At 41.1% G+C, this 18081-nt stretch overlaps 1 protein-coding gene across 1 annotated transcript in view; it reads left to right on the plus strand.

The window, feature by feature from the left end:
• PXYLP1 (2-phosphoxylose phosphatase 1) overlaps positions 1-18081 on the plus strand; it is a 48082-nt gene that overhangs the window by 16722 nt on the left and 13279 nt on the right. The gene's annotated exons all lie outside the window — the stretch shown is intronic.

An 18081-nucleotide genomic window follows, 5' to 3' on the forward strand; every position in this document is an offset into this window, starting at 1 on the left:
GAAAAATGTCTTCACCAAAAGGATGGTTTGGCATTGAAACAGGCTGCTCAGGCCATCCCTGGGGGGATTTCAAAGACATGTGGATGAGGCACTTGGGGTCATGGTTTAGTGGTGCTGGGGTAATGGTTTGTGTTGATCTTAGAGGTCTTTTCCAAGCTAAATGATTCTATGATAATATGATTTATATTCATGGAATGAAAATGCGTGTTTGTACGTTTAGACTCAAGAAAATGCCCAAGCCATTGATTTATTCTGTGTTGTTAGAAGGGAGGTACCTCCTGAAGCATTTGGAGTGGAAAGGAATGTTTTATGCTGTTGTGAGATTGTGAATCTCTGTTAGCAAGCAGTGCACAGCTTTGTGGAGGAGGGCTGGTAATTTTAAAATATGCTACTGCTTTTCTAGGCATGGACTGTTGAAAATGTCTGTTCCTTTCTGTGATAAATTTGTTTATAAAAGCAAAACAGTAACACTAAATGTATAATTATACAAGTGGTACATACCTTCCTTTTTCAAACTTCTGCTTTAGAGCAGAGCATAACTCCTGTAAATGCTTAATATTTTATCCCTCTTATCCACATGTGGAACTGTGGCATTTGAAGCCAGACTTGTGAGTTGTAGCTGACTCTGAAGCAAAGGGAGTAGTAAAGGCCAAGCTCAGCTGATTTTCTGACTCAATATTACAAGCAGCCCACACTGGGGCTTGGCTGACAAGGTCACAGTCTGGCTCATGCTTCTGCTGTGAGGGTTCAGGAATTACTTGCAGCACTTTGCCCAGTCAAACAGAAAGAGATGCTGGTTTACTTTAATATACTGTGAGGGGAAAGACCTAGAACTGCTTTATGAGCGGGGATTTCTGCAGCCACAGTGAAGTGGAGGTGATGGGTATTGTGTCAGCAGCTCTGGTAAGTCTGTCCTTGCCTGCAAGATAAACTCCTGAGGCAATTGTTTCAGAGCTAATGGTTGTCACATCTCCAGTTTAGACACAAGGATTAAAAGACTTGGGAAAACAACCAGTGTAGGACTCAGAATCTTCGGTATTGGTAGGCTGGGGATGGACCCAGGCTTGATAGAAAACTCTGTCCCCTGTTATGATGTTTGGTTGTTCTTGGTCCCTTTTTCTCTTGTGGTTACAGAACACAGTTCTGTAGTCTGCTCTCCTGTGTTGTTTTCACAAGTGCTTTGTGTAGATACCAACCGTTCAACTCACAGGGTAAATCATGGAGAGAGCTTCCCCCAGAGTCTCTCTCAACAGCTCTGGGAGCTAGAAGTATTCTGTCCCAGCAGGAGTTTCAGTGGATGGACCTGGACCAGTTGGGTGGATCCAGGTCAGAAGCTGCCCCCAGAGCTCTGTCCCAGGGGCTGGCTGACCCCTTGGAGCAGTTGGGTCACATTTGTCACGTGCTGTGTGCTGGCTTGGCTGGCTGCATCAAATGCCAGCTGCATCTTCTTCATCTCCTCATCCTGGATAGAAGGAGACACATAAACAGATTGCTGCACAGCTGGAGACTTTTTAAACTGTGATAGTCATTCTTCAAGGTGATGTGATGTTGTGGCTCCTGTAAGACACACTCCTTCCTGCAGGGTCCTCTGGGCAATGGGGCACTTGACTGGTTCTGCTCTTCATGTCCTTGGACAGGAGCAAAAGGCACAGGGTCTGTGTATGATCTTTGTCTGCCCATGGGGCTGGCTGCTTTCCTGGGAATTTCATGTGGAGCAGTAGAGTAAGGGAACTTCCTTCAGGAAGTCCTACTGTTTTCAAACTCTGTGTATTTATTAAGGTAAATAATGCCACAGTTGGGTTGTTTTTTTTCCTGCACGTACCTGGTGATAATGGGAGAAATGCATTTGAGGCACATTTGAAATTTTGCTAGAATATTCTAATACCTATTCATAGTTTTGTCAGGTTTGGTTACCATTTCTAGTAGGCACATGGAAGACTTTTAACAAGGGGTTTATACTTGCTGAAAACATACAAGCCTTAACAGTTCTAGGCATCTTTAATATAATTGTGTGGCCTGGACTTTGAAGCAAAAGATGTGCCCTCAAGTTCTGTTTGGCTGTTAATGCATTGTGCAGAGTTAAACCTGCAGCAATCAGCAATAGAAGGAACCTCTCTTGAATGGCCAATGCCACTGGGTTTTGTCCACGTTTGAGTTTTTAAATGGTGTAGGAAAATGACAGTGTTAAAGTTAACATGAAAAAATGTTACACTGCTGCCTGGAAGAATACTCTGATGTCTGCAATGGATAATTATTTCAATGGAACGTTTTTGTTTGGAAAACCCATTGGACAGGGAAACTGGTTGACTTCCAAACCAAATAAGACTGGCAGATTAAAGTTTTATTAGGAATTGTCATTGTTTCCTTCTTGTTTTATGTTTGGGGCCAGATCTACAGAAAAGAGTGAAGAAGTATTTTTCTTATGGTCTTTATCAGTCCACACATGTTTTGATTTTTCTCCTCTTTGTTTATGTAGACAGTCATGGTTGTAAAACAATTTAAAACTTCAGCATTAGAGGCAAAAGGAGAGCTCATTTTGATAGACTTGTCAGTTAAGGCTGTTCTGAAATGTAATTCTTTTTATCTAAAATTTTCAGTGTTCTGCTTTGTCAGAAAAACTGCAGAATGGAAAAATGACCTGTGCTAGACTGTGGGCTGTATTTTTGTCTCTGTAAATATTATCTGTAATGCCGTTGACTAAAAATGGGCAGTGTCCTGTACAAACACAGAGAATATATGTAGGGGTACTTCATTCTTTTTCTGCCAGAAGAGGAGGTGGCAGTAGCTGAGGTCTTCCTGCTCTGTGCTGTGTGACATGCCTAGAGCAGTGCAGAGGGAAGGTAAATACAGTGTCTGGGGGCAATTCCTGCAGTTCAGGGACAGAGGGTGGCAGTGCACCTACATCCAAAGGATGTGTCAGAATCCAGCTGTGGTCCTGCAGCCTCAAACTGAGGAGGTAAGACAGAATTTAGGACCCTGTCAATGTTAACTGCATTGGTTAGCCTTAGGTCAGCTCAGGAACAGTTTACAAATAGGCCTGAGGAGTGGCTTTCTTTTTCCTCCTAAGATTGGTACCTGACAACCCAATTACTGGGCAAACACAGGCCCTGCATTACAGTAGAAACATCTGTAACTGGCAGCAGAAGCCTCAAGGGGGCCTCAGGATGATTCAAACATTTATCCATGAGTTTCCTTGAATAAACCAAACAGAAAGGCAATTTAAAAGCTGTTATGATGCCGTATGTACACTGTAAAATTTGCTTGACAATGATTTTTTAACTCTGCAGTCAAAAGAATGTAAATGAATTTTTTTCCCATGAAGTAAATACTTTTGTTTTACTTTGCTTTTTAGTTTTTTTTTTATTCTATTTACTGAAAGCCTAAGGAAAGTAACAGTCAAGAGAAGAGGACTAAAATGGTAGTGGCATAGCATCATCATAAAGGGATGCTTTTGATAACCCTGTGGCTGGCATCAATTCCAGACTGTCCTTATGAAGGTCCTGGCTCTTGCCCATGGAGCTTCTCTGCTGGTTTAGAAATTGTTTTCCTACATACTTTGATACTTTGATCAGTGGCTTAGGCTTGCCTTTTGATAAAAAGAATTTTGGTGACTGCCACTGCTTTTTAGGACGTTGGCCACTGCCCTGGCAGGATGCTGGTTCCTGTTTAAAGTGTGGAGAGCTGTTTTATGGGGTTTTTTTAGTGCTTTTTGAAAATACTTTCTCTGCCATGATGGGTCATGCTTGGATGTTGGTGTATCTGCAGGTCTGGAAGGGATATTTTGCTATTCCAGTAATAATTTCCCTCTGCCTTCTCTCATTTGATTCACACTGGAGGTTTTGGTTTTAGAGATGAGTCACAGGAAACAAAAATTGGGATTTTCCACACAGAAAAGCAGAAGAGTTTTATTTTGTTGGCTTGAGCTTTGCCAGCAGTTCCTACTTTCTGAGGGCAGTGTGGGCATCATGCACAACACTGGAGTGTTTGGGGTTTAGCCTGAGATCCTCACCATGGCTTCCTTCAGCCCTGCAGGGAGCCTGGGACAGTGGCTGCTTGGGTGGGTATTGCATTTTGCTGGTCTTTACAAGTGACTATATTTAAAAAGCCACAGCTTTAGAATTGTCGATGTAGAGAACTTGTTTTTTGTCATGTGTTACCAGTGTATGAAATTAAAAGGAGAGCAGATCTCTCCCTTCATGAATTTTGCCTTCAAGCTCAGAAGCATGGCAGATTTTCCACTCATGAGCAGTCTCTCTGGGTTTCATTTTTTAGAAGTGCTAATTTAATCTGAATTTAAGATTAAAGGGAAAGATGACGCACAAATAATAAATCCAAGGCTCTGTACATTTTAGCAGCGAATGGAAAGAAGTAACTGCAAATACAGAGATATTTTTGCTAAAGATCCTTCTTATGTTGGTTAAAACTGGAGTTTTAAATAACTTTTTTGTGATTTTTCAAGAGTGGTGTTATAATGCATCAGTCCATAAAATGAACCCTTGAAGGGAAAGGAGACATGATGAATGCTTGAGAATGATACTATGAGACAGTCTTACTGCCTCCTATAAAAATAGAGCAATCATTTCAAAATAGCTGCTTTAAATATAGGTCAGGTTAAATCTCTTGAGACAGGATTTGACCAACAGAAGTTACTTGCCAGGCTACAGAAGTTCATAATTCTTATTTAAATGTATATTCTGACTTCATCCGTGGTGAAGTTGGACTGTATTTTAGCAGAATTAATATGAAGTGTTAAAGCACATATTTGAAGGCTCCTGTACAATTCATTCTGTAGTGCTAGGTCAGGTGATTTATTTATTTTTATATATTAGCAAATATATAAAAATATATCTATTTTGTCATTGAACCAGTTCTGTGCCCTTCCTTTTTCACTGCTCTTGAAAGCCAAGTCAGGCTGCCTTACAGGTCACTGTAAGGAATTTTTTAGAATGGCATATCTGTCTTTTAAATCCAATTAAATTATTCCTAGGATTTTTCTATATGTTACTTGTATACCGGGTTAAACTGTGTTTTAAAAACTGAAACATTGTTTTTAAATTTCAATATTTCACCCTATCTTGTTTCTAGAAACAGCAAAAAGAGAACATTGTTTTTAACGTGCAGCTGTTACACCCTGTATAAATGGTGAGTCAGGGTTAGCTCACTCAGGTGAAATCTGCAGAGTAAAGCCTCAATTCTCACAAGTGCATGGCCCCTCTGTGTGGGGTTTGCAATGTGGCTCTTCTTTGGGGTTCTCAGGATAACAAATTGCAGTGGAGGGCCCAGCCCTGAGTGCCTGGGCTCTGGGACATGGGCTCTGGGCTTTGCTCTGCCCTCCCTCTGAGTGTTCCTGCTGGGCACTGGGGAATGATTCTGATCCCTGAAGGTTTGCTCTTTCCATAAGCAATTTCTCAGCTGCTACAGGGATGCCTTCCCTTGTACTTCTGGTTTTTTTCATGTTACAGAGATGATGACATCAAAACAAAACCTGGATGTCTTAAGCTGAGAAGGCAAACACAGCTTTGCCGCTCTGTTTTAGTAGGAGCCTTTTGTTAATCTTTTGCTGATCACTCTGATTTTTGAACAGTTTTCTGAGAATTCACAATCATTCACACTTTATCTCTCTTACTTTACTTTGACCAGAGCTTTTAGGACAATGTTGTCTATTAATAATTTAATAATTTGCTGTCCTTTGTTTGAGATTTGGGTTCTGCATCTTCATCAGAGAATGTTCTGACCCAAATTTTCCTTCTTTCCCTGTTCAGTGAGCAGAATTTCAACAGGATAGTACCAGAAAAATGTCACTGGGTTTCATGCAGTTGTGCTCTCCCTATTTCTAGGCCATGTGCAGTCTTTCTGAAGAGCATGGAAGGCTACTTAAACTTCATGTTTGATGATAGGTTTGTTTCTCTGAGCTGTGCTTTGTGCTTGCCTTAATCCCCAGTGTGCTGCTGCAAATTGAGCTGAAAACCGTTGGGGTTTATGGATGTGCTGGTTCCACTGTGTGTATCTGAGAGATGCTTAATATGCTTCATACAGTTGTTCCTGTTTCTTCTTAGTCCTTTTAATTTTTCTCTTGTGAGTTGTCTTTGGGGCAGTTGTGCTCTTTTATCTGTGTTTTTGCTGGGATCTCATTGCTGAAATTATACAGTGACTGATTTAATCCAAAGGGTCTTGTCACTTGACTGTGAAGCTTTTTGAAAAATTTATTGTGTGTTCTTGGGCATGTGGAGTTTCTGTGATTAATAAAGTGTCTCAAACTGTACTGATTTTGAAGATTTTAATGCCTACAGGCAGTTTTTTATTGCCTTGTGTTTTTTCTAATCAGAGTAATCTCTGTTCCCAAAATTAGTTCCCTTTTAGCTTTTCAAAGCTCACTCGCTGAGAGAAAAGCAGTGCTTGTAAATACTAAATGGCATTGTGGTTTATTTTCAATGAGGCAGGGTCTAAGTAAGTTTGTATTTAAAGGGCTGGGGCTTTTGTGGATTTGCTGCAGTGAAATACGAAGTCTTGTAAAATGGAAGTGATCTTCCTTCATTACTTTTGTGAGATGGTTGGATTAAAAGAGCTGGAAACATATGTGGTGTAATTTTGGGTTTACCAACTGTGCACATTAATGCTGAATGAAGACAAGAAATAAGATTCACTGCCTTCCCCTAAGCTGTTTTATGGAAAGAGTCCCAAAGATACCTATAATTCTCTGATCCAGAGAGCAGTGTTCTGAATTCCTGAGATTAATGACTGTCATGGAAGGCTTCCCCAGCACAAAAGTCTGTCAGGTTCTACTGTATTAAATATGTTGTTTTGAGGTTTGCTGCTGGCAAATCCGTGGCAGCTTTCTGTGCCTTGCCCTGGTGTTGACAAGGACAAACAAGTGAGCTGGTTTGGCTTGAGTAAGCAGTGGCATATGGTGTTGAGATCACTTCCCTGAGCAGGTCACTTTGTGGACAGAAAGCAGTTGGGATTAGATGTGAAACAGAAAAGTGCTAATTTAATGCAGTAGTGAAAAATATTGATTTGAATTTGTAAGGCTTTTTATCTCGCAAGGACACTGCTCTAGAGAAGTGCCAGATGTCTGTGGGTTGTGTCTGACTGATGACATTAACATATGAAGCAGTTTGTGCCCTGTGCCTGTGCAGAGCTGTGGCTGAGCTGCGCAGAGGGTGGATGTTCCTGCCTTTGGGCTGGCAGCGCTCTGATCTCTGGCTCTGGCCCGGTGTGCAGGCAGAGATGCTGCAGGGAAGGCAGGAAGCAGGTCAGGAGATGAAGGAGCACATCAGGAGATGCCTTTACCAGTGAGCAGATGTAGTTTCTCGCCGCCCAAAAGCTGCTGCCTCGGTGTTCTGACACCAGGGGAGCAATACTTGTGGAGATGTGGTGGGCAGAGCTAAGGTGGGATTTTAAGGCCCTTTATTTCTTTGTTTTCCTTGTGTATTTTGGGATTCCTGTTTCAACAGCTGGATGTTCTAGTACACGTCCTAGGGACAGTTGACTTGCATGTCAAAAGACATTGTGAGTATTTTGGGATGAGTCTGGGGAGAACCCTGAGGAAAAGAGGCATCAAGGACGATAGAAAAGAGCAGTGCATGCTTCCCCTGTGTGCAGGGGGCACTCACAGGGCTTCAGCTGGAGGGAGTTCATGTCAGCACCACACTGCTGGGTAACAGAACAGGAGCAACCCTGGAACTATCTTGAGCTCTGCTTTATGGAGTATATTTTTGTATCATGCCCAGCTGCTGTAGATGAAAGGGTCACTGAAGCCCGAGGATTTGTAGCCCATGTTCCTGAGAAAATACTTTTTACTGTGTGTTCTTCTGCTGTGCTGAATCTTCTTGGCTGCTATGTTGGTGTTCGGTTCATGTGTGAAATCTGCCAAGTGTCTTTTTTTCAGTCATGTTGCAATTGCTGCTGCATGACTTCCCACTCCAGTGTTTGTGGGGATCATACACGACAAAAGGAAAAAACAAACCAAACCAATCCCAAACTAAAAGCAAAGCTCCTCATCCCCTGAAAAAGGATGGCAGAGGCATTCAGTACAGTGTATATCAGTGTAGAGCACTTGATCTTCATTTTGAGACAACACCATGGAAGTGAGAATTCTAAGTTGTCAACGGTTTATGAACCCAGCTGATAAAAACTGTTCTGAAAATCTGTTCCAGGACAATTCAGTTGGATTCTTTCATTTAGCTGTTGCTGAGTTTTGTAGACAGAAGCGGGACAGTGCTTTAAAATCTTATTGCAGTGCTCATGAATCCTGTTGGATAAGTAGCAGTGGCTGGATCGACAGTTTTATAAAAGTTGTACTCAGGCCATAATTCCCCCCTGTTTAGTCTGTGTGTATTTAAGCCTTGTTTGGTGGCCCTCAGGACACTGATTTGGTATAGCTGAAGTCTTCTCACAGCGTGAGACAGCTCTCAGCAACTGAAGGGACTTCACCAGAGCGTGGTGGTTTATGGTGTTTGTTGGCTTCTCATTTGGGAATCCCAGTGAGCCTGTGCTGGGCCAGCACCCACATAACTGCATCAGTGTAAGCACTGCTGGGGCTCCTTTTGCATCTTGTCACTAAACAACCTGGAGAACAAGCACCATGTGACTTGAGCAGTGTGTTTATAGAGCAGCAAACCCGTCTGCTTGTCTGCATGTCTTGTAGGAACCTCCCTCACTCCCTCCAGACCGAGTGCAGAGCCAGGCAATTGGGAAATTAGGGACATGCTGGAAAAGAAAAGCTTTAGTATGCATGCATATTTATTTTAAAGAAAGTAGTATATTAAATTGATGAAAATAGAAATCTGTTCTGTGGTGAACATTGTAGAGTTCCAGAGTAGTAGGAAAATGCGATACAATACCGCAAGTAATTTTTCACTTTGGGAGGAGAATGGAAAATGATTGTCATCTCTAGAGCTTGAAAAGGCTCAGATTTGCAATCAGCATTGCTGTGTTATTGCTGCCAGGCTGAAAATCCTGGAAGCTATTTAGGCAGTGCCATATGTCCTTCTGAATTGTCCAGTGAAAAACAATGGGGGGTGGGGGGAAACCCCTAAAACTATAAAGCTCCCCTCAGAGCCACATCTGGACTTAATAAATGCAAACACACATTGTATAATTTAATGTATCTGCTTAAATTAGGTCTCAAACACAAGAGTACAAGGCCTGCCATGTTGTGTTTGTTGCAAAAAGGATTTTCTTAACCTATTTATTCTCCTCATGTAAGTCTGATTGTGACCTTGTAAAAAAACCTGCTAGCCATGCGGCTGGAAATAAGAAACCTGTTCTTTGCAGTATTGGTGTTTAAAGCTGGTAGGCTACTAGGCATGCTGGTTGTGTGCAGTTGTTCTATTTTACCATTGAACATGAGCCCACAAGTACTGAAATCTGCTCTCGTGCCCTGGCTCTGATGTGGAATAAGGCCCTGGGTCAGTACCCATGGGCTATGGCTCCATGGTCAAATGCCCCAAAATGAAGAAAACCTTTAAAGAAAGTTCACGGCTTGTGAGCCAGAAAACAGGCAGACAAGTAGGCTTTGCCCCGCTTGTGGAAAGGGGTAGGAGGGTTGGCTATTTCTGTCCAGCTCTGTGAAGAACATCTGAGGAGAGCAGCCTATTTTTAGTAGCTGTCAGTTGTCCATAGGAACATTTGCATCTCCAGTGGAAAACTTTAGGGATCTGAAAACTAAGAAGGCTGAGAACTCAGATGGCGTTAGTTTTTCTAATCAATCCTGGTGTCATTTTCTTACACAAAATGGAACCAAGAGCTTATTTTTCAGTCTAAGATGCACTTAGAGGTTGTAGCTGCAATTGTATTATGATTGTTCTGGGGAGAAAGCAGGAACTGGTGAGAACTCATTCTGGGGTGTATGTGTAAACTTCCATTTCGCTTGTGCGTGGCAGGAGAGCAGTGTTATTTTTCCCTCCCCCCTTATGTCCTAAAGTCTGGGATTTTCTTCAAAACATGCACATTAAAAATCTAAATACTCTAGAGCTCACACTCGTTCCCCCTCATTCAGATCTGACTTCCACTGGGTGAGCTGAGGTACATCTGCAGCCTCCTAGGTTCCCTGAGTCCCTATTTTCTGTCAGTGAACCCATGATATACAGATGCTTCAGAAAACTTACATTTCCTATACTTTAAACAGAGAAACAGCATTTTTATTTTAGGTTTTCCCTGGGGATTTTTCCAGTTGGAAGAGAATGGTTTCTTGTGTTGGCTGCCCTGCTCCCATCTCCAGCATATTTCAGATGGAGATTAATTGTAGCTGAGTTCTCCAGGTGGAGAAGAGCAGGAAGGGACGTGATGCTTCAGGCTCTGTGGTGACTGCGTCTGCAAAGCTAAAGGAAAGGGAAATCTACCTCTTTTCTTGATTAAATCACAAGAAGTAATTGGGGGAGGAAATGAGACTGTTAATTCTGTGCTGTCACTATGAAACTGAAGATGTAGTTTGAGGAACTACATGAGGAAATACAAACATAGCACTTAACAGAATTTTCATAGCAGTATTTTTCTAATAGTGACCCAAGTAATGCAGAAATTTACCCAACAAAGATAAGTGCACCAAAATGGGGACACACCCTCCTCATCAATCCAACTCCCCAGCTATGTGAATTTAATAAATTTCTCTTGCCAGGTTAAAGTTTCTCTGTAAGAATTTGAAAAATGATTTTCTGTTTTACAAGTCTGCTGCAGCATTCCTCATAGTCTTCCAAAGTAATTGTATTTTTTTGTTGTTGTTGTAGGAAGGGAGATGTCCATGTTTATCTGATAGGATCGATAGAACTGTTCTAGTGGGCTTTAATTTCTGGTGTCAGAATGTGCTGTGCTGAAGGCCACAGCAGAACCATGGCTCTGCAGTATGAAATGCAGTATTCAAGGCTGCTGTAGCAAGCATTTTTCGGCACTTTTGATTAGAAACACTGCCATGAAAAGAATATTTATTCAATATCTGCTACTTGCTTGCTACACCTAAATATCCTTTGTGAGTATTTTTTAAAGTTTGTCCTAGAACTTGACTTGTAGGCTTCTGGCGGTAGGATTGTGCTCTAAGACTGCTTGAAAAGGCTCTAAATTACTGTGATTTCTTTTACAGAAGGAAAAACAGCAGCAGCAGTCACAAAATTGAGTAGGTTAAATAGGTGCATGTGTCAGCCCATAACTCACCGCTGGTGCTGAGTGTTTGCAAGCTGTTGGAAACTCAGAGGGGATCTGTAGTCTGTTTGCTCCCATTCAGCTGCTTAGTCAATCCCATGAGCTTGGAAGATCCTGATGAATCTGTGTTAGAATCTTCCATTTTCAGAGTTTGGTGGGTAACATCTGAAGTGTGTAAGGAGGGAAGTGCTTACCCATGGCTCTGCTGCCCTGCCACAGCTGCAGTCTGAAGGCTGTACCTGTGTCACCTTGGAATGCACACAATTGCTAGGTTGAAATATTGTGGAGAAATTACACTCCAAGGAGCCTTCTTTATCTTCTCAAGGGTTTGTTAAGGCAGAGCATTTTGTTGTTGCTATTCCAGGTTAAATATAAGTGTGTGCCCTCTTCCATCCCCCACTGTTCTTCTCTCTGTTACCCACCTCCCCCATGGCTCCCTTCACTCTTTTTTTTTTTCTCCTTTGTAGTTGTGCTCAGTGTATTTAGCAGCACTGTGGGAAGAAAACCTTGAAGCTCAGAGCCTGTTCTGTAGTCGAGAGAGGGCTGTGGCTGCCCATGAACACATCTGTGCTTCGGGGACCCCTTCTGCTCCTCAACAGCAGGACACACAGCAGGAGGGGAGAAAATGGAAGGGCAAAGGCTTGGGGAAGCAGAGTTGTGGTGAAAAAAATAGTTAAGGGATTGAGACTGAAAAGACACCGAGGATTGTCACTTCTTCATAGATTCAGTGTACACAGATCTTACAGTAAAAAAAAATTCCTCTTTGGGTTCTGTAGGGCAGGAGGTTTGATTTAAAGCAAAAATTTTCTGGCGTTTTTTGTTTAATTAAGCTACACATTCTAATAAACTAAAAGCCAGTGAAAATTTAAGACTATAAAAAGTTTAGTAGCTCTATTTATATTTTATATAAATACCAAATCTAAAGTTAGAAACTTACATTCACAGGCTCAGAAAGCCTTTCAAAAGACTTTTATGGTAATTTTTTTTTAATAGTACTTGATAGTTTGACCAGTGTGAGGTTAATAAGCCTTTTTTTGTTTGTGTGATTACTCAGCATTCAAATACAGCACATTAGTGATTGTTGCCTTTTGCATTATGGATGAAGCTCTTGCTGTTAATACAGATCTTACCTCTGAGCCAGTCAAAGCCTTTATTTAGCCATACAAAAGAGGAAAATGAGAAAGGTGGGTTGTGTGTCACACAGGCACATTTGAACTTCATTAATACCCAAATGTGCCTTTGCAATCCAAGGCAGAGCTCTAGAACTGATCCTGGGGCTGTGCTGCTCAGGGATGAGGGTGGGGTTTTCTGGGAGCACACCTGGCTGTTTGCAGGGATCAGAGCTGGGACTTGCAGGGTCCCAGGGTGTCAGAGCTCTGGCAGTGCTGTGCTCAGGTTGCTTCATTTCTCCACTGGCACTGCACCTTCAGTGTTGCACCATGTGCTCCTCAGCCCATGTGTGCCTTAGCTGGTTTTTTTCCAGATTATTTTTCAGATCTTTTCCAGGTTGTTTCTTCACATTTTTTCCCCCACCTCAGTTGTTTTCAAGAATTCTTGCCTCTTTTGGGCTGTTCTTTCATACAGTACTCCTGTTCTAGCTTCCATTTTTTTCAGGGAGAGAGCAACTAGAAGAAGAGCTGAGAGCTGGGATGTTTAATCTGGACAAAAGGAGGCTCAGAGGGATCTTATCTCTCTCCATCCTCCTGAAAGGAGGTTGTAACCAGGTGGAAATCAGTCTCTTCTCCCAGGTATCAAGCAACAGGACAAGAACAAATTGCCTGTAGTTGTGCCAGGGGAGCTGTAGATGGGATATGAGGAAAAATGTGTGGATGTGGCATTTGGGGCCAGGTTTCAGTGGTGCTGGATTAACAATTGGATTCAATGATCTTAGAAACCTTTTCCAGCCTTAATGATTCTACGAATCTGTGAAGTCCACATTCATCATCAGACTTTCAGAAGCCTGAGTGTTCTGCTCTGTGCTAGGCAGCCTTGTTACTGCCCTGGTAGGAGCAGTAAGGGGTGGGGGGAAAGGTGGAAGTGGATAAATAACTTTTTGTGCTCTCTGACATGCGTGTTTGCTTTTCTTTACCCATCAGCCTAAGGTTACTTACAGTGGGGTTGCTGTTTTTCATTTCTGCTGTGTGGCTGCATTTCTATTTGACTGTTTTAGATGGTATGTTTGCATGGGGCTGAAAGAACCTTCTGTATTATAAAAGATTCAAACTTCAGCTCTCTGTTAAGTCAGAAAATTGGGACTAACATGGCTACTTGTGCTGCTGCTTCTCAGGCTGTTTGGAGCTACAAGGGAAAAGAGCAATGGAAACCGGTTTTATTGCCTGTCTTTCTGATTTTAGGTAAATGATGTTGAGTCTTTTTCATGGATAAATGTGTTTATTCTTGGTAAAGTGTTGCTACCTTTTGTATCTCAAGCTGACAGTAGGACTGCAGGAGGGAGACAAATTGATAATGAAGAGATTTAGCGTTTAATTCGGTGTTCTTTCTACATGAGTTGCACTTTGTTGTGTGTTTGGTTTTCTGCTGGACTGAATTCTGTCAAATTCATGTCAGTTTTGTAGCCCTAATGTGTATCTGGCTCCCTGCTTGGGCTTCTGAGCACAATAGCTGAGTTGGTACTTGACATTTTTCCAGAGCGGATTAGTTGCTATGTTATGGGGTTATGATCCTTCCACTGAAAGGTCTTCTGAGCGATTGTCCCTCTTGCTTGGAAACTACTTGTCTAATATTTGGGGGGTTTCTATATTTCGTGGCATTCAGGAGTATGCTGGGGGGGAATATGGAAGTCAGGCAATTAATTTTTGCTCTTTAATTCAGCCCTATTTAATGTACACTGGAAATAAAACCATACTTATGGTGTTTGAGATGCCACTAGGTTTGCTCTTAAACACATTTATTAGTCAAGCTATTGACTTCATTTTAGAATATGGTCTTCACATTCTGTGGTGTGATTTAAAATAAAGGTTCCTGGAGGTTTTTTGTTTCATTAAACTTAATATCAGAATTTGGATTTTATTTCTTTTGAATTGTGTTGACTTCAAAAAATAATCTGAGTTTGGAGCTGCAAGAATTCTTGAACGAGGGATTCTACAGCAGCATTTAGGTGTGATGCTGTGTGACCAGTGCCTCTCTGTCTCACAAGGCAGCAGTTGCTGTTTGTTCCATCAGGTCTTACTTTTGTTTGATACCAGCCCAAGTATTTAGTTTTCCTTCATGTTTCAAACAATTTTAGCCTTATGAGACCCTGGGAAGAGTTGCATTGAGCTCTTTCCTTTTACTGTTTCTGTAACTTACTACATTTTTTTCTCATTATAACTTTTTCAAAATTATTGTTTCAAAGTAGTTTTTGTGTAGCTTCTTTAGTTATAAAAATAAGCTTATGAATATTGGGAAATAAAATGTGTTCTCTTTCCCTTTCTGTTGTCAAACTACCTCTTAATAAGAAGTCCATATTCTTTATAGTTTCAGTGTTGGCAAGGCTTCCAGTTAGATGATGAAATATGTTTCAGATCTCTTTTATTAACTGCTCTGACTGTGGTAAATGCACATCAAAATCATCTGTTCTGTTTCTGGTTTACATTGTTGTATTGCTGTTGTAGTGCAACATGAGCTTTGAAAGGCACAGCAGTGGAAAAATCCTGCTCAAAACCTCTCTTAATCATAGATTTAAGTATGACTCTGCACACTGGCAGCCTTCTCTTTTAGGCAAGGGCATGTTACTGTGAGCTAAAAGAGAAAGTCACATAAAATAGTGCTAAGCTGTAAAAAAACAATGTGAAAACTGTGTAGCAGTATTCTGACCTTGTAATGATTTACAGCTGGAAGAGCAGAATTTAGTATGGAGGAAAAAAAGGACAAATTTCAGCTTTGTGTGAGAGGCTTTTAAAATTTTATTTTTATTTATTTTTTTCCCTTTCCTCTCTGAGCTGTATCAGTTCAGTACTGTTTGTAGTTTTGAAAACCCATGTGGGAGACAGAGGTGGGATTGACACTGCAGAGGAGGACTTTCAGCTGGGAAATACTTGGATACAGAGAGACAGTCAGCTCTTCTTCAAAGAGCTTTAGAGAGCTGCTGTGTGTGGTGCAGGGAGTACAGAAATGAAGGACCAGAGGGAGCTGGAGAGGATGAGGTGTGCAAAGCAGGACTGGAGAGCTTGGAAATGGGATAAATGAAGACAGCAAGGGAGCATGAAGGCCAAGTGCTTGAAATGAGAAAGGAGGAAAAAGGAGAGAAAATCATAAATAAATGAGGCACTAACAATGTCCGGGGAAGGGTAGGAGATGAAGAAATAGTTGAGAAGCAGCTAAGAGCATGGAAAATACCTCTGTTGTTTCAGCAGCCAGAAATACAAAGAGAGGATATGTCCCTTGGGATTCTCATCCCAAAGCTCCAGAATGGCAAGGAATGTTCCGGCTTCTGAGGGGCTTTCCCAAGGGGAGGAGGACCAGTGTGGCTGGGTGAGCTCTTCAGAGTGACTGCTGAGCCACAGGAAGGCACCTCCAGCTGACACTCATCTCTCCTTGGTCTTGTGTTGTCATTCTTCCCTGTTGTCCCACTCATCCCTCCTATCCCTATCCCCATTCCCCCAACTCTGAAATACTTGTTATTTTCATGTATATGCACCTGATGAAGATTTTTAGGAGACTGCAGAGACTGGTGCCCTGTTCATGTAATTCCTTTTTGTATTTAGCTACATTTATATTTATATGTCTATTTATAGACAACCCATGTGTTTGCCTAGGTAGTTTGATTGCTATTATTTTCACCTAATGTGCTATTTACAGTGTGTTAAAAGCAAATACTGCTTATCGAGTGTCTTTTCTTCTCCCTCGTATAAGCCAAACATATTCACTGTACAATAAGGTCAAGTGTTATATACAGCTATATATACATATATAGCTGACCTCATGTCAGCTATAACATGAACTATTTATATTTCTAATTTCTGACTCTGTTTCCAGTGCACAAAATATTAAGTTGTACTCATAGCTGCTGTATTGACTTAAGAGTCTCCTTTAAAATGTTTTTTTCAGTTGCTTTTTAAACTACAGACATGTAATCTGGTAGTCCTGCAGATTTTATTTTTATTATTCAATTTTTTTCTTAGTGTTCGATGTTATTCTTAGTATTCAATGTTATTCTTAAACTTCAGTTTTATTTTTAATATTTTAAAGAGAGTAGATGCTTCTATTTAAGATTTAGTGTTTTTCCTTATTCTTAAATTTGTCTGACAGTGTTATGGTATTTATTCAACTAGTTAGATTAGAAATGAGAATTGCTTTCTGCAAACAAGGTATTTGGCCTAAGGAATCCCAAGCACTTGATTTTGAAAAGCCAATGTTTGCATCTGTTGGCTTCTGTCCTTGATAGGCTCAGTACAAAAATGGGATCTGTTCAGGGTTTTTGTAGTTAAAACTGCCTTAGATAAAAAAAATTAGGATCTTTATTTTGCTTTTAAATCTCCCAACCAAAATTTAGGATCAGAATTAACTTGGAATTTTTTGCTATTGGGCTGTGGTTTCCCATCTGCTGAAACACTCCTGTGTCTGAGCTGACTTGAGCCTCGTGACCTCTTGAGTACCTGAGGCAGCTCTGTGTCTGTGACATTAAAGGAGCAGTGGCAATGTTGTTTGTGGATTGCTCTAGAGGGAATTGTTGCAGAAAGCTGGCAGTTGTTGCTGTAACCTTTTCTGGCTTGGAAACTTGGCCAGTAGAACATACCTGTAATTTGCCATTTGTACTGTGGACAGCTGCTGGCTGTAGTGCTGTTTATTTGCGGAGTCCAGTCACTGTTGTATGACACTCTTGGGTTTGGGTGTTACACCCCAAGTACAAATGTACTGAAAGCCCAGAGTTCTCACCCTCTGATAGATCTTGACAAGGCTCTTGTGTTACTGCCAGTTTCTTGGGCAGGGGTTTGCAGTGTCTCACAACAACGTGAGCCTAAGCAAGGAGCTAAAAATGAGTCTGGTAGATAAAGGCTGAAATGGCAGCTGGGCCCCACGATTAAAGTGTCCAAAGTCAAAATTACAGTTTAATATTCTCACCAAACACAGCTGAAAGCAAAATCTGAAACAGCTTAATGAAAAATTTCAAGTCACTGCACTTGGCAGGTATTGGCCTTGTCAACAGCACTAGCAAGGCTATGGAAAATGCTTGTGTTCTGGTTTTGGCAGGCAAAGAGTAACCAACCACATAAAATATTTGAAGTGTAATGTATTGTAAGAATTAAGAGTCTGTGTTAATTGCTGGTTATGTGTTCTTAAAATCTAGGTGTGTTTTGCTTTGTTTTGCTGTCTTTGTTGGTTTTTCTGGTCTGCACAGCCATTTAGTGTGGAACAAATTCACCTCTGAAATTGGAACTGGGAGTTAAGACGGAACTGAGGAACTGACACAGAAGAATTAGTAGTTTTGCTTTGAAATTTGTTGTCTCATCTTTTCTTTCTTTCTTCTTTAAACAGAAGAATAATGGGATAAAAATATGAACACTTTTCCTCCTCTATTTCACCTCTAAAGCTTCTGATTAAAATTCCAGAAAACAGAAAAGAATAGAGGCATTTGTTTTTACAAGTGTAGTCTGGAAATACTCATAAATTGACTGATGCTCTCACATCAAGGCAGGGTCATTACAACTCTGGCCCTGCATTTAGATATGCTTCAACTTTCATCTGCATGTCAGAAGACTTAGTGATGGTATTTCTGTTAGTTTCTCCTCTATGTGTGTTTATTGCATCTCTTTGTGTTTCACATTTTTTGAGTAGTCTCAGTTTCATTCCAAGAAATATATTTTCTATGCTCTTTTTTGATAAATCAGACTCTTTAAGGTTGACAAGGTGGCAGTGTAAGGGCAGGGATTAGTGAGGAAAGTGATGAATAATCCAGTCCTTCAATCTTGACTACTTTGTTTTCCCAGTGGTTTGTACTACCCT

Source organism: Sylvia atricapilla, chromosome 10, assembly GCF_009819655.1.
Source record: "Sylvia atricapilla isolate bSylAtr1 chromosome 10, bSylAtr1.pri, whole genome shotgun sequence".
NCBI lineage: Eukaryota > Metazoa > Chordata > Aves > Passeriformes > Sylviidae > Sylvia > Sylvia atricapilla.